Below are 18,519 nucleotides of genomic sequence, written 5' to 3'. Positions count from 1 at the left end.
CACACACTTCCACCTACAACTGAAATATTCCTCCTGTATTCCAGTCGTGCACACAGCCTGGGGACAAAAAAATGCACCTCTGCAGCTTATTTTAGGTCTAACTTTTTTCTCTACACTCAAATAAAGTCACATTTTGTTTTAGCTCATTGCATATGGTGCAACTTTATGTCTAAAATGCTCCTCAAAGAGACACAAAATCAGCCCCACATATAGTTTACAGTTTTGTTATGTATACTTAAATATACTGCACAATTTATTCTTCTCCTTTTTGCTGAGACTGTTTAAATAACAGCATTCCCCCCCCCCTTTAAAAAAAAAAAAAAAAAAATGTCTAATAGGTATTATATCAGGTCTGAACAGCAGTGAGTTTCTGTATCATCCTCAGCTTGTTGCAGTTCCAGCACCGGCCGCTAGGAGTCGACGTGAGTTCACTGGAGAGCAGCCTGAGGCAGTTGAAGGGAATGCTGCAGCACACCTGAGCTCACATTCAGTCTCAGTGTTTTTGTTGAGTTTTTGTGCAAAAAAAAAAAAAAAAAAAAAACTTTCAAAAAATAATCAAGCTGGTGATAATGTTTTGCACCAACCCATTTAGTCTTTTACAAACATTGTAAGTGGCAGGACATCTTCCAGAAGCAAGCATTATTCCTGATTATGGGACGGTTGTGTCATTGAGCAAGGCACTCGTTTTCTGCCATAGAAGAAGAAGAGGTAGGGGAAGAAGAAAACTATTTACATACAGGAAGAGGAAATAAAAACATGTAGTGGAACTGAGGAGTGTGGCACTGCAATACACAAAAATCATAAATATCCCGGTAAACAAAACTCACAAACAAATTCAGTCATACAGAGAATACAATATATGCCTGCTCAGATGTTACCTCTGTCTCCTGTCCAAACAAAACTCATTGCGTCATGTCTGAAAACTTAAACATGCATGTGACACTGTGATCCTACCCTCTCACTGAAGCTACATAGTGCAGAAACAAGTGATGGGGGGCGGAGTGGCTGAGACAGTGACACCATTCACCCTGTTACAAGACACTGAACCATCAACATGATTTTGAAGCTGCTATTTTGAGGTGATAATTACGTAATGTTGATGTAAGCAGTGCAACAGCAATTCATACATTTCAGTAGCTGTTGTTTTAAATGTAATGTAGCAGGATCATCTAAATCAATCACTCACTAAGCTGTTTAAACTGAATGAGAAAAATATCTGTTTATAGTTTATAGGGGGGGATTTCCTTCTTGTTTACCAGAAGGTGACATGAATGTATTCACTGTCACACAGATTTAATCCCAGTTTATTTCTATTTAAAGCAGTGAAGCAGTGGAAAAATACCAGCCTGTCAAATGTAATCCAGCTCACACAACATTGAGCCATTTGTGTCACTTTATTCTCTGTTTTCAGTTTCTAACCCTTGAAAATATAAACGCAACACTTTTGTTCATGCTCCTGTTTTTATAAGACTTCCTATATGCACACAAAAGGATTATTCCTGACAGATTTCTTCATGTTAGTGAGCTCTTCTCTATCCGTCCACCTGACAGGTGTGGCATGTCAAGGTGCTGATTAAACAGCATGATTGGTGCACAGGTGTGCTTTGTTTCTAAAATGTGCAGTTTTATCACACAGCACAATGCTACAGTTCACTTGGCAATGTTCGACAGAGCTGTTGCCCATTAAATGATCATTCATTTCACTACCATAAGCCATCTCCAGTGTTGTCTCCTTCTCCTGCAATCCTGCATCATCATGCTGTTTAATCAGCAGTTTGTGAAGTGCTCACAAACTCAGATCTTAACACATTTGTGCTCAAACAAAAGTGTTGCATTTATTTTTTTGTTTTGACTTAGTACCCTCAGTGTCCGTGGATGCTGCTCTGTGTCGGGGATACAAAGATATTTCATCCCTTCATTCTTCATATGCCCGAATCATAATAAACCCCAGACCTACAAAATGTCTGCATTGTACATTTCTGCAAACCACAGATACGTTAAATGTGAATGTTTTTTCATACATATAGTATATTATCAACACTTCTACAATACATCATATTACATTGGGATGTGTGAGCTGATGCTGCATTCACGTGCTCCTCCGATGGTCGTTCTTCCGACTTCGGTGTGTTCATGTGCATCATGTTGGAATGTGGGAGCAACATGGACGCCAAAAAGAAGTTGTTTTGCATTTTATCACTCAGAACGTTTAAACAACATGTTGACGGCTGTTTCCAGTATTAGAGATACAAGGGAATGATACAATGACTGTACAGTACATGACTTGGGTAAAAGTTTCTTACCATCAACTCAATGTTTACTTTCCTCGGCCATGTTTCTGACTTTATGAGTTGTTGTTCCAACTTGAGGGGGCATTCACGTGAATTTCTGATAATTCCGACAGCTCATGAACGCACCACTGTTTGAGACCACTTCAAGAATGCTGTTCGCTTCCTGTTTCATCTGACAAAAAATGGTACATCGGAACATTTTTCAGCCGTTTTTTATTGCAACAAAACGGGATACTTTTATCCTTTTCCTCCCCGTAACCATGTGGTCTTTGTGCCAAAACCTAACCAGACCTTTCAGTACAACATTGTCACAACATACATAGAAAATTCAGAAATATACAATTCCAAAAGAGTCATATTAGGACACAATAAAGGCAGAGCAAGAAGTGCAGTAAAGTTACAGCAACTGTTCTCCTCTGTGTAAAACCAGGCAGTGTTTTGACTACCTGGTGATGGAAGACAGAGCCACCTCTGACAGATAAGTAATCGTACCTGTTGCCGTTCACTGACACAGAGAAACTCAAGCTCTCCTGGCTCTACGCATCAACGTAATTTTTCTACTTGATGCATACCACACATGCTTTTATATGTAATGTGGCAGGTTTCAGAGCTATGAGTTTAACAGACATGTGTACACTGAGGCAGCTGAAGCCGATTGAGACGTCTGGGGATGGGAGCTCTACCCTGAGGGGTCCTGAGGTCAGAGCCGAGCTGACTCCTCTGGTGCCTGCGAGTCTCTGCTTCAGATCAGGACCCTTGATGGAGACTTTAGCTTGTTTCAGCCTGTGGTGGACACACTGTCGGAGCCTCAGGTGGCAGCACAGTTGATTTGTCTACAGTGTAATATGCAAAGAGTTTGGTAGGGCGTTAACGTGAGCGAGTGCATGTGTTTGAGTGACTATGGAGCTTGTTTAAGACTCATGTTAGTGTTTGGTTGTTGTGCTGCTGCTTTTGGCAGGAGAAAATATAAATAAAAGCATCGAGGAGTAATTTGTCTGGATACAAACATGCTGCCACACACAGTCACTTTGTTGTTGTGTCGATGTGAGCATGAACACAAAGCATTATCTTCTCTTTTCTCTACATTTCCAGTTTTTGCTACAAGGCTGAAAGGAGGAGAGAGGAAGAAATGAGAAACATGGAAAGAAGAGGAGCAATGAGAAGAGGAGAGGAGGAACAAGGAAAGGAGATGATGAACAAGGAAGGAAGAAGTAAGGGAAGGGAAGGGGGATAACTGAAAGGAAAGAAGGAACAAGAAAAGGAGATGAGGAAAAAGAGGAGGAAATTAAAAACAAGAAATGAAGAAGGATAAGGAGAGGACAGGAAAAGCAAGGGGAAACAAGGAAATGTGAGAGGACATGAGACGAAGAGGAAGAAAAAGAGTTGAGGCAAACAAGGGAAGAAGAGGAGCAATGATAGTAAGAGGAAAGGAAAACGAGGAAAGGAGATGGGGACGAGGAAGAAAGATACGAGGGACGGGGAGGAGAGGAGAAATGACAGGAAAGGAGGATCAAGACGAGGAGATTGAAAACAAGGAATGAAGAAACAAGGAGAGGAGAGGACAGGAGGATCAAGGAGATGAGAGGATAGATAAAGAAATAAGTGGAGCCAGATGATCTCGGAAACAAGGAAAGAAGAGGAGTAATCAGAAGGGGAAGGAAGAGGAAGCAAACAAGAAACAAGGAAAAGGAATGAGAGGAGGAAGAAAGAAGAAGAGATGAAACATGGAGAGGACAGAGGAGAAACAAAACAGAGGGAAGGAGAGCGAGACAAGGGCAGGATAAGAGGAACAATCAAGTAGAAGAGGACAGAGGAGAATGAACAAGGGAATAGAAAAGAGAAGAGGGGAAAGGACACAACATGGAGAGGAGTGATGACAAAAAGGAAAGGATGGAGAAAAATGATAAGGAAGATGAATGAGGAGCAAGTGTAGGTGAAACAAGAGGAGGACAGAGGGGGGGAAACAAAAGGAGTCATGAGGAGAAGAATGTATAAACAAGAAGAGGAGAAATACGGTATAAACTTGCACAAACATGTCGTTTCACATCCCAATCGCTGAATAATGAGTATTAAATGCACTGTGTTTCCTCTGAATATCCAGTCACTGAGTAATATTCTATGACACCTGACAAAACTTTCCACAACCCTCCGTCCATCCATCCGTCCGTCTATCTGTCCTCTTGTTGCTCAGCTTCACGGCAGGTCCTGACCGACGTCTTCTCTCCTGCCCTGTGCTGCGTCATCCAAGACTTCCTCTTGATGTGGCAACAGGAGGCTGATGAGTCACGAGTCAGGGGTGAGAGCTGATGAGAGGTGATGGTTTTATTGTTGGAGTTGACAGAAAGATGCTCCAATGCAACAGATTTCCAGTCAGCTGGGGTTGATGCACACTTGAAATTGTGCCATACTTCCTTCGAAAAGCACAAATGATTCACTGTGTTGAGGTTAGCTTGGTAATTTTGTTATGATGACAGATATTTAACGATTGACGCTCATTGGTTTATGAGATATGTAGTAAGCTGAGTGTGGTCCTTATCCACAGGGTCACTCATTTGTGACAATAATGTTCTTGGACATTATTTTACTGGGTAACATCAAATTTAAAATAAAAGATCTGAATTACATCAAATTTGTGTAATTTAGAGGTCTTAAAGGAACAGTTCACCCAAAAATGAAAATTCAGTCATTATCTTCTCTTATCTTATGTTTGTTTTTTGTTAATACTTTTTATAATATGTCCTTTGTCATCTTCCATACAATTATTGACTTCCGAGTCATTACACATTTTTGATACTATTTATACAATAAAATTAATAAATAACAAAAAACAAATGAGCAAACAAATGAAGAAAAAGAAAAGAAAAGAAAAAATTATGCTGAATGCTGAAATGCTGCTTTGCTCTGAAGCTCCAAAAACGTTTGCGAACTGCGTAACTTTACTCGACTTCTATCCGCACGAGGGTGAGTAGATAATGACTGGATTTTCATTTTAGGGTGAACTTATCCTTTAATTTACTCCCCCGAGTCACATTTACTGCTTGTCTTGTCACACTTCTACAATCTGAAGTCCAACTGGAAGGGATCGTAGCCTACTTAAATTATTCCCACGACCTTCTTGCAGCCATGACTAAGAAGCTGACATGAGGAGTACCTTCCTGTCAGCAGCTCATATTTACAGTAAATCAAATATCGCATGAACTCTGCAGTTGCTCTTCTCTGCTCCATCATCATCATCATCATCATCATCATCATCACCATCAGAGAGCGGAGATTCTGTGTCAGGGCAGAGCAACAGAGAAATGGACTATTTTCTATATTTTCTATTTCTTCTTTTTATATTAGTAGAGGGCCACTTTTTTTGTTTCAGCACAATGTATTTATCAAGCAAAAATGCAAAACATTTGATGTTTGTAGTCTGTCAAATGTTTGCATTTACTGGGTTTCTCTGTTTCATACGACTGTAAATCGTCTATTTTTGGGTATATTCTTATATATTCTTGGACTGGTTCAAGAAAACCATTTTATAGAGATCTACAGATAAATTGATAATTATTTTGCAGCCCTTCAGTGGAGTGACTCCACACATGCAGCTGAACACAGGTGCTGAAGTGTGTGTTTGTTGTTCAGCTGGGTGAGACTCTGCCTGAGGTCACACACTCCCATGGGAGATTACTGCTGTTATTGCTCCATGCACAGCACCCAGACAGACAGACAGACAGACAGACAGACAGACACACACAACACCAACCCCCTCGCTTCTTTACGGTAATTAAACAACACAAAGCACACAAACAAAGAGCTTGTCAATCATCAGCATCGGTAGATTTTCATGCAAAAACTTGCAAGGCTTTACTAATTTATATCACTTTTTGGCTTAAAATAATGAGAACGTTTTGGTTTATGATTCTGAACAATGAAGTGACCGTTTGCACTTTTGGTCCGTACGGCACAGATGCAATTAGATCTGGTGCATTCTTTTGAGCTCAAAATCCATTTTCCGGAGCTGCAGACCCACAGATGACCACCTGAGCGTCTCTTTCACTGGGCCCCCCTCCCTGCTCTGACTAATTCCTAATATACTACTCATTGGAGTGTTCACCCATGACATTGCTGTGCTGGAGCCAGGACCATTAGCCGGCTCCTGCGCACGAGAAAGCACATCGGTTGCCACAGGCTCAGCAACTCTGTGATTTCTAAATATCTAATAGTGTCTAGGAATGTACATTTGATCCAGTTCCATCTCCAGCCTATTAGGACGTCACGGTGTGCCAGCTTCTTTTCATGGGCTTCCATGGACAATGTAATTTGCATTCCAGAGCTCAGCGGGTTGGGGAAAAAAGACATTTGGGTGTTCTGAATCATCTGATATAATTGCTGCTGAGAGCGTAACTGCCGATCCTATTTAATTCTAACGGGGTCTCCAGTGAAATGTTTTCCCCAAATTTGCCGAATTAATACACAGGCCTGTCTTGACCATTAGCGACGTCGCAGCTGTTGACCAGCTGTTTACAGTTAAAAAAAGATTGTCATAACAGTGCATGGCTTCATCAAGTCTGCCTGTCAGGTTGTTTCACATTTCACTGAATTCATTATTAGGTGCACATGCTATTTTAATCAAGAACAGTGATGCTATGAATCCATAATCTTGATTTCAATCATAACTGAATTATTTCCCATAATAATTCTTCCCCTATGGAGGCAATGCTTTTGTACAGGAGCAGACATCAGTTTACAGTTTTCTTTAGATACACACCACAGACTGTTGGCAAGGTAGGTAAGATAAAAATCTAAGCGTCTGCAGTCTTTGTGAAGCTGTGCTTAGACACTGTTGTGCATTGAGCTAAATGCTATAATCAGCATCCAAGCAGGCTCACCATAACAAAGCTAACATGTTGGCACTGGCAGGCTTAAGGGGCTTTTCCATGGGCACTTTTGGCCACGTAGTCAAATCATGCCGGGCTGATTTTCCTTTGCATCACCAGTTTTAATGCACCAAGTTGTGCCAAGCTGTGCCCAACGTGGACCATCTCCAAAGCATGCCCTCCCCACCTTCCAATGGGTCGCGGAGCGGTCTCACAACCACCCGCTACGTCCCTTGTTTCCTCTCCATACAAGCGTGTGTTGCTCCCCAGATAGCACACATACATCTTGCAGATGTCGGCCTGATGAATTAAGTTAAGTTGGAAAGACATGGGGAGTGTATGCTAATTGGGAAGAGACCTCGCCCTAACACGTGCCAATGTCTGCAAGACGTATGTGTGCTATTGGGCTCTGCTTAACTCATATCTGTGGAGGAGATTTGAAACTAAACTATTCAGTTTCTCTCCCTATTTGTACTTTCAGATGTCTGCTGATAAAAACATTTCTTGATTTTGCGCCTTCACAATAAAAGCAATTACATAACTAATTAATGACTATAACTGTGAAGAATTTATACTAAATAAGACATGTTTATCACTGATTTAGCAGAGCTTTGTTTCTGGCAATTCTTTGATAATACTGCAGGGAGGAAGAGTCTTTACAGCCACTCCTTTGAGCACTATTGAAGACAAGCACATCATTAATTAAAGACCTCCCGGCAGGTAGTCGTTTTGTAATGGAAATGCATATTCCGGCCACATTGGGCTGAGTCAAACTGAGTCAAGCCGAGCCAGCATCTGTATGGAAAAGCCTATGTTCATTGTCTACCATGACCACTGGAGTTTTTAAGGTTTTTCCTCTGGCACTGCTTCAATCAATTGAATCCCTCCAATATATGGTGACATACTCCACTAAAAACCTCAAATTGTCACTACGCTAGTACAAGAACATTTACAATGACCGTAATGATTTTTATTATAGATAAATAAATGGCCTATCTAAAGTAAATGTATACATTTACTTTAATACTTGTGTATATAATGAATCCCCCGCCCTCCTCTCCCTTACAGACATGCACACAAACACAAACGTCTCATGTTCAGCAGTTTAACAACACAATTTTCTGTCACCACAGACATAATTTTGGGGGGAAATTCAAACAGTGGTCATCCTTTACGGCTCCACACACATTCCTCCAGTAAACAAACACAAACTGTGGTGACCCTGGGCAAAAGCAGCAATAAACAATTGTCAGCCGGCCCTATGTGGAGATATAGAGAGGTCACCTGCCACGTCCACATTCCCAGCATACCTCTTTAGCGTACATAAATATCCTTGGAGCCTTGTTCCATATGCCCTGCCTTTTAATCTGTCTAAGAGCTGGACAGAAATCACTCTGATTGCCTCTCAGCTCACTCAACACAACAAGAGGCACCACAAGAGCCCTCCTTGTCCTGCGTCATCAGTGAAAGCAAATCTGAGCTCATCACGGATGTTTTCACAAAGCTGATTCTGATGGACTGTCACGTTCAGAAGCAGCACACTGGCATGAGTTTGGAACAAGTTTTAACTGTGTTTTCCTGCACGATTTGGAGCAGTGTGAATGTTGCCATGTCCCTGAAGCTCTTTCCCAGAGAGAGTAAAAAAAAAGAAAGCACAGTGTTGAAGCAGAGACACGGGGGCATGAACAAAAGGGAGGATGGGCCCAGACCTGCACAGCCAAAATCAAGCAACATACAATTAGATGAATGTCTCAGATGCCAGCAGTTACGGGGAACGGGTGTGGATCAGGACCTGGCAGTGACATGCAAAGACAAAAAAAATCCTCCCAGTGAGGGCTTGTTTGCACATTATACAGCTTGCAGGTACGGGCACTCCGCACCTGGCAAGGTACTATCATCTCATCCTAACATCCTTGGTTTGTTTACATCAGGTGTAATGGTTTTACTGAAGGATAGGCACCACACCTCAATTGTCTTGCATTCAAAATTCTGTGGCTCCTGTCCCACAGTGTGTAATGAAACCAGTCTGAAATGTTTGGTTCATAGCAGTCGTCAGAATAAATATTAGCCAAGTTTGTTCATATTTATTTACATTGAATTTTGTATTTCTCTCTTTTCACAACACTGTTCATGCTCTGGTTAGGTTTAAGCACAAACAACACTTGGTTTAGGTTAGGAAAGCATCATGGTTTGGCTTAAAATACCTATTTTGGTCGCCATGCTCATGAATGGAGATGGTCTGACTTCCTGTTAAAAAAAAAACTGGTTTCGGTCGCCACAAAAACTGCTGGAAATGTCTCCACAGCTCCTTAAAAAAACACACTTTAAAATATTCCCAGGTGTCCTTAACAATAACCAGTGGTCCAACTCACCCATGTGGCAGCCATGTTTGCTTGTATTAATGCCATAACCGTCACCTCTTGCTGCAACAGGTGGCTAATATACACATAATGTGAACATGATATGTTGAATACAAACGTCAACTTTTGACGTGTCTGTGGTTTGCAGAACTGTTAACTGCTAACATAATATCTTGGCGACTGGGCTGGTTTGGTTCTACCTGGTTGACTGGGATAATTTATGTGGCAACAAGCCCTCGGATATGATGTGCAGACAGAAGTGCAAATCATGTAGTGCTCGTCCTGTTTGACAAATTAGAGCTATTTTCTATCTTCACTCACATTTGAGAGATTTTCTTTTGCTTTTAAATCTGACAAAAGTGCTTTTTACTGATCTCAAAAATCAGCAAAAGACTTCCTTGAGAAAACAAGCTGGACTGATTGGAGAACTGGTGTGGTTCTGAATCATCTCTGAGACATCTCTACAATCATCTTCCTGATTCTGCTTCCCTAGAAAAACGATTTCCGATTAACACATCTATGACACACTGTTTTTCCTAACTTTTGTAATTTCTAACATAACTCTTTGCCAACCTTTCCTCTGACTTTCATATGACCTCCCCCTGAGGTTCACAGCCGCCAGGTTAAGAACCTCTGAGTGAGACATCTTTCAGCAACAATTTAGTGCATGACTGAACAACTGACGGTTCAATGAATCCTCTTACCACCTGCTCACTCAGGAGCCACTCATTGTAAAGACATTAGGGTCCTCCGAAAACATATGAACATATGGGAAATTGGATGTGAAAAGTCACAAACTGTTTGTGTACGTGTAGTTTTTATGGTCATGACCGCCAAGGGTTATAATCCAAACTACTATGTCTGTGTCAGTAAACATAGGTCATTTCAGGAATTTAAACAAATGATTAAAGCTGCTTGAAACGCTTGTGAGGACAGTCTGAGTCATAACATTATAATAATAATAACAAACTTCATTTACAGAGCGATTAAAAAAACAACTGATTCTGCCTCCTTAGATCCCCAGGCAGGGCTGCAAAAGCCCACTCACCATTAATTTTGAGCAACCAGTGAAGAGAGGCTAAGACATGATAGATGTTCTTGTCTTTTAGTATTAGTCAAGCAGCTTAGTTTTGTACTAGCTGAAAAAGTACAAAACTTTGACCAAAAAAGTTTTTCTTTCTGATAGACACGATGATAACTGATGAAAATTCCTATCTTTACTGGTTTTTGATAGGACATATACAGTGTTTGCATGTCATCTGCATAACAATGATACTGAATTTTGTGTTCATGTATCATATGTCCCAGTGGCAGCATGTACAGTATATACAGAATAACAGGGGGCCAAGAATGGAGCCGTGGGGAACACCACAGGTCAGATAGGCCACAGAAGAGGATTTAGTAGTCCTTCAGAATAAGATTTAAACCAGTCTAGAGCGGTGTCCATGAAGCCAACCCAAAACATCAACGTTCTTTGTAGTAGCTTCAATGAAATTCACACAATATATTATCATTAAACCAGTCTGAATTTGTTGTATTGTAATATCAATACAACATAAATTGTAATATAGTATATTTCTAGTGAATTCAACTGAGATATTGTTTTATTGTCCAACCCCTAGCTGGTACCTACATAATTTGTTATTTGTTTGTTATTACATATATCTTATTTTTTCAAGTGTTCGATGTTTTCTTTTTACCTTCTATAATACGATAATGAAAATGATTCAGGTTGAAGTGAGTGTTGAGTAATGAATGTCCAATAAGAGATGAAATCAAAACTTATTTACATGACATATACAGTCATGGAAAAAATTATTAGACCACCCTTGTTTTCTTCAATTTCTTGTTCATTTTAATGCCTGGTTCAACTAAAGGTACATTTGTTTGGACAAATATAATGATAACAACAAAAATAGCTCGTAAGAGTTTAATTTAAGAGCTGATATCTAGCCATTTTCCATGGTTTTCTTGATAGTAACCAAAATCACTTAAGTTCTTACATCAATAGCTATGGCACTGTACTGCCAAAAACACTGCTTTTAAGCATTCCATGTTTTCTTTTCTGTTTGCTTTAAACACATGATACACACAGGAGTTAGTACTTGATTGCGTAACCATTGTTTTTGATGACTGAAGCCATGCGTCTTGGCATGCTCTCCACCAGCTTCTGACATTGTTCTGCTGTCACAGCAGCCCATTCCTGTTGCACAAATTCAAACAAATTTGCTTTGTTTTTGGGCTTGTGGTTCTCCATTTTGAGTTTGATGATTTTCCATAGGTTTTCAACTGGATTCAGATCTGGTGATTGAGCAGGCCAAGGCATGGTGCGAATGTTGTGGTTCTCCATCCAGGCTTTAACTGACCTTGCTGTGTGGCAAGGGGCATTGTCTTGTTGGAAAATCCAGTCATTCGAGGCAGGAAAGAGTTTTCCAGCTGATGGAAGAAGACTGTTTTCAAGAGTAGCCCTGTACATGACCTGGTTCATTCGCCCTTCACACAATTGCATTTGCCCTGTTCCACTCATACTGAAACAACCCCAGATCATCACTGATCCACCCCCATGTTTTACTGTAGGGGCAAGACAGTCTGGTTTGTAGGCTTCTCCAGGCCTCCTCCTAACCAGTAAGTTAGCTGGAGTGGGCATCAACTCAAAATTGGATTCATCACTGAAGAGAACCTTAGCCCAATCATCAACAGTCCAATCCTTGTGATCCCTAGCAAAGAGTAACCGGGCCTTCCTGTGCCTTTCGTTGATGAAGGGCTTCTTCCGTGCTCTGTGTGACTTCAGACCAGCTTCAACAAGTCGGTTTCGAACTGTCCTTGCCGAACAAGTCACATTTCTCGACAGTGCCCACTCATTTTTAAGGTCCCTGGAGGTCTGACGACGATTCCTGACACAGGAACGGACAAGTGCACGGTCATCTCGTGGGGTAGAGAGACGTTTCCTGCCGCGGCCAGGTAGCAATTTGGTAGTGCCGTGTTCGGCTTGTTTTTTCTTGTTGTAATGAACAGCTGTCTTGGAGATCTTTAGTTTTTTTGCTACCTGTCTCTCACTCATGCCAATTTCCAGCAGTGCCAAGATGGCTGCCTTTGTGGCTTCACATAATTCTTTTGTTTTAGGCATTATGTGAGAGCTGACAACTTCTGAGTTGTGCTATGGCTTGAATGTAAGCAGGAAACCACTCTAAGCCTTTGCATGTGCAGTGCTGCTTATGACATGAAATGGCCTCTTATATACCCTGGGAATACAATTAAGCTTAAGAATGTCAAATAGGACATAAAGTATTATGTGATCAGCTGCATTTTTTGTCGTGTTCATTGTATTATACCTTTAGTGGTACCAGGTATTAAAATGAACAAGAAATTGAAGAAAACAAGGGTGGTCTAATAATTTTTTCCATGACTGTAAGTTTAATTTAATTCCAAACAAGCTTTATATGGTCATTCATTTATACTTTGTCAACATACGTGCAAACTGTCACCCTCCATTCAATATGTAGATGTTTGCTAGCTGCAGACAACATCCTGACTGTCATGTTACTTCATGTTATCAGTGGGACATTAGAGGGTATGTGTACATGTTCTGCAGTCTAATGTCTTGACTAAAGGCTTATGTGAGGCGGGTTTCTGACGCTGAGAACCTCTCAGTGTGTTTGGTCTCAGAGGGAGAAATCCTTTGTTTACTAAATCCGTCTGACAAAACAGATGTTAAAATGTCTGTCACGCAGACATTCATTGAAGTGTTTACTTAAAGCTTCCCCATTTGTAGTTCCATGTTTGCTATTTTAACCTCCGGATTTAGCATTAAAAAATGCTCGATATAGGCGACCTGTTCCCAAAGTTGTTGTTTTTGTCCCGACTAGACCTATTCAGGTGCAAAAAGGAAAAGCAGGGCTCTGTAAAGTCACTTTTAAAGATTTTGACAGACATTGGAAGCAGCTATTCTATTTCACATCTGTGAAAACATTGAAAATCGAACAAAAACTGTTATGTCGGCTTACATCCAGGTTTAAGGTGAAAGGATTAATCTGAAGACTCCCATAACAATTTGAGAAACCTGCACACAACCTGTTACTTTAATGGCTTGTGAGCTTACTGAAGTCGCCAAATTGCCTATGGATTATGAGTAGTAGATTGTCATAATGCCTCTGCAGTGTATAGAAACAGCTTAAGGTCATGTAGAAATGCTTGGCTTTAAAGAAAAGGAAGTTTCTCCTCTCGCTGGTGAGTCAGTTTTTGAAATCACTGCACTCCGTGACTTCCAGAGGTACAACTGCAGGTGTCCATATACCCACCATGGTCCACTGAGTCAGGTGTTACTTCAAAGTTCTTTTAATGCCAGAACTAAACGATAGCTAAATGATCATTCAGGTTCCACTTATTATTTTCATAAAGTTTTTTTTTTTTAAATAATGTTTTATGTACACATTATATTGGATGTGGACCTTCAAGTAAAGTGAGACATCAATAGACTCATTAAATACTGATTACTTAATCATTAGTTACTCTTTTTGTGTACCTTCAAGTAAAGTGAGAGTCCATGCAGAGTAGTTACCCAATAAATTCATTGAATACTAATTACGTAATCATTAGTTACTAATTACTTAATCATTAGTTAGTCTTTTTGTGTACTTCCAAGGTAAGTGATACATTATACTGAGTGGTTACCGAATAGACTCATTAAATAGCAATATCTTAATCATTAGTTACTCTTTTTGTGTACCTTAAAGTGTTACCAACAATCCTAACTCCTAGATCTATATTCAAGCTTTTTCTCAAACTTTCAACCACATCACTCATTGATGTTTATCTCTCACTTAATCATAGGTCAGATAAGTTTGATATCACATCTTCATGTTTAGCTTGGTGGGAAAGTGTTTGTATAAAAAAACCCTACAGGAAACATTAAGCTAGTTGTATAATTGACCACTCACATACTTCATCAGCAGGGAATGCTTAACTGTAACTTCTCTTTAAACCACGTATCTCAATAAAGCTGCTTATTCTGGCAAAGTGTCACATTTTTTTCCATCGTAATAGCCTAAATATTTTCAGGAAATGTGATAAATGAGTCCCAAAATATCTCATTGAGTTCCCCTCTTCAGTCAGACGTGATAGAAACCAGGCTCGTATCAGCGGCTCTGTTGATGAGGTTGCCGAGGAAACAAGGAGGAAGTGGGGCAGACTTCAGTGTAACACAAGGCCATTTCGGGGTCGTGACCTCAGAGAATAAGGACACAAACCCACAGAGATAGGTTGAGATGTTGACATGTACACAGTCTGACCTTGTCTTGAATCAAGGGTTATTTTGTAGTTTAAGTTTGAACATGGAAAGTCCATTTGAGTTCTCACTGATATTCTCTGTTTAGAAAATTAAGATTTGCTGACATGAAGCCTATGCTCATCTGTTTCAGTCTTTAAAGCAGTTTTCCCCAAAGTCTTCTTAACATACAAACATTTTGGTGAGACTTGATTTACAAAAAGTCGCTGGTTGTAGTGCTAAAAAACCTGTTTAGCTCCTTTATCAAGAAAAATGCAAAATGTTCTATGGATCGTGCTTCTCAAATGTGACAATTGACTACTTTCTACTTACCTATTTTTATCATAGGCAATCAAATAACTTCATTTTAGATTGTTGCTCAGACAAAACAAGCCATCTGAAGATGTCACCTTGTGTACTAAATACTAATTAATTGAAAAAAATGGAGGAAATCCCAACAATATGACATGTGATCTCATTCATTTGAGATGACAGAGATGATTTACAATTTTAATCCTGTGATTCTGATTATTAATTTTGAGATTTTAAACACTTCCTTCTCTGATGGACAGGATGAACCCCTAACCTTCAGGCAATATTCACTCTTGACATTAATTTTCCTTCCTGAGCACGTGAGTGACTCCTCAAACTTCAGAGTTGTTGTCAATCGGCCAGTTTTAAGCTCTTTAACATATCTGGGTCACTGAGAACATGTCAAGCAGGCTGACACCTTACTTTCATCTTCTATGAGCCCTCCTGAGGATATGTTGTGACACCAAAGTGGATGTTTCTGTTCACATTCTGTTTTTGCATGTGCTCACCTGACCATGAAGCACTAATGTGACAGCAGTTTGTTTTATCAAAGACATGCTGAGTCTTCTAAATCCATCTTTAAAAAGGCCATAAATCTTATAAATTTGTTTTTTAACTGATCAGTTGCATATTCTTTTTTTTAAATGTGTGAAGACTACAATTGAAATCCTTTTTGGTTTTCGTCCACTCTCTGTGGCTTGTCAGTCTTGACACGGCTACAAGCAGCGCTCTGACCTTTCGTGTGAAGCACAAACAACACCACCTGTCTCCGTGGCATTCCCCGACTTTCAACCAATCTTGACATTTCTTCAAGCCGGCAGAACCTTTCTCGAGGTCAGGAGTTCAGTGTGTGCACCCAGGACTTCTTTGTGTGTCCTAAATGGGGACACTGGAAAAAATGGGGACACTGGAATTTTATTATGCTGTTGTAGTATTAAAAACTATGTCATTAAGACAATTAATAATGATCGCATACTGGTACTGGTACTTTGGTTTCTTATTTTACAATTAATGTTACTAATTATCAGATGCCCACAGACTAATAACAGTACTGTTAACATTTCCAGTTTCACAAAAATCCTGTTTTAATGTGTGATGTTGTATCTCTGTATATAGTATATGTGTTAGGCCATTCATTGTTCTTTGACTAGGCTAGTTAAAAAGACAAATATACAGCTTTAATTTGAAGGAGCAAAACTTGAGAACAAGCCGACTCAAGCTGAGTACAAACACCACACAGAGGCCTCTGATTATTCTCAATACAGCTTCACTTGGCTGTTGCTGTGTTTTTAAGTAAATGTCCAAAAAAGAACAACAAAACAAACTATAATGGCACTCAGTAGAGAGAATTACTCCGCCAAGGCCCAACAGTCCATCTCACCAGATCTAGGATCAGCATCAAATTGTACTCACTCATAGATACCAGCCACCTTAATATGCTTGATTTTTTTTTTATCATCAAGATCCATGCATTATTCTCTGAGAAATTAACAAAAATCTTAATGAACACCCTATCTCGCAATGTCAAAGAAAGTGAAAAAAAAGTTCCTGGATTTGCCCCGTTGTCCATTCTGGGTTAAAGCTTATCCTCCATCCAAGTTTCGTGGAAATCCGTTCAGTAGTTTTTGTGTATTCCTGCAAACAAACACACAACACCAATCTACACGGCTGAATACATAACTTCCTTGGCTAACAAAAATATAAAACATTTTATATACTATTATGCACACTCAGAAGCATTATGCAAATGCAAATGGGGCCAGTAACTGTATCAGGGTGGCCGTGGCCCTCCCAGGACAACTCTTGGCAGCACCACTGGTACCCAGCTGCTCAGAGAAGAGCAGTCCAGGACAGACCACTGAGTAAAGACAGAGGAAAGTGGGGATGTGGGTAAATACTTCTCAGAAGAGAGTGGTCTGTCATGTCTTTTGTTTTGGATGGTTTCATTTATTCACCAGCAGATGTTCAGCAGAGACCCAGAGGATCCTCTTCCCACTCAGTCAACGAGTTTGGAAAATATGAATTTAAGATTTGCTGACGTGAAGGCTCTTCTGGACTGGCATGTTTCAGTTTTTAAGCTGTTTTTCCCCCAAATCTCTTTCCACAAACAAACATTTCAATGGGTCAGAAAACCAATAAAGGCACTGGTTAGATTGTGCTCAGATTCACATCAGTGTCAAACAACAAAGCTTTCTCAATTATGTCAATCAAACCACTACAATGGCATAGTGGGGGTGCCAACCAAAGCCAAGTACACAGTCCCGATGGTTATTAGATTGAACTACGCTCAGCAACACCAGTGCAATTCAATGTAATCTGGTTTGACAAATTTGTGCACATGTGCATTCCTGGAAAATTACACGATAATTATATTTGTACTGTTTACTTTAAAGTCGCTCAGACGGAGAAGAAAATCACTGAATAACTTCCAGGGTCGTTAAATCCTGGCATCTGACGAGCTTTCCATCTCATTGATCTATTAGTCAAACCGGACATTCTGAATTAGACTTTATTATTTCTCGCGATCCACAAGTTTTAAAAGCTGTGGTATTTTTTGGTCTGTAAAACATTTGCATGTCTGGGTTAAAAGACTATGATAGATGCCAGAGATGTGACTCCTCTTGTTTGCCCCGCACAGATATTTTCTTATCTGTGCGGTTCTTCCCAAATAATTTTTTTTTCTTATTTACATTGTGAACGTTTGAAGTGTGAAGTTATGCCTCAAATGTTTGTTTAGAAGTCTGGGCATTTCATCATTGTAATGATTATTTTTCATGATATCTTAACTAATTACTTGCTAGTGCACGCCCTGAAGGCAATTTAAAAAATGTGATAGAAAATGTTGCATGTGACCTCAGTAAGATTACGAATTGTAAACAAAGTGTTGTTCAAGAAAAACATGCATTAAGCTAAGTAAACGTCTTTGTCTGGTGCCATTAAGTTGTCAGTGTGTTGTTCTTTTCTCTTGTCGGGTTCCTCTCTCTTACATTCCTGAGGAAAGTCATTAGTAAATATGACAGGGTGGAGCTGCACTAATACGACTTTGAACTTTCTCATAGAAACAAATGCAACCAATCAGAAACTCATTATTGCTGCTGGTGTGGATGTGGTTTTGAGCAACAGATTTTTTTCACACAAGTGCGTCTTTCCCCTCAGATGATCTCTAATGACTTTCGAAAGGACACTGCGTCACCAGAATGTATTTGGTAACTGTTTTTGCCTGCTCGACCTTTCAGACTCAGACTTTGCAAACCTTTCTCACTCAACCCACTCTTGGAAATGGCCCAGTGGAATGTCTTCGGCCCAACGCTACAGTCCTGGTTGATTAGTCTTTTTTTTTTTCTCACTGTAACAACTCCTGAAAAGGGAATGCTACTGGTGCTACTGGGCTGGCAAACACACAGCCAGCACACCAGCAGAGAAAAGGCTGA

This window comes from Pagrus major, chromosome 22 (genome assembly GCF_040436345.1).
Source record: "Pagrus major chromosome 22, Pma_NU_1.0".
NCBI lineage: Eukaryota > Metazoa > Chordata > Actinopteri > Spariformes > Sparidae > Pagrus > Pagrus major.
Note: the sequence above shows the minus strand (reverse complement) of the source record.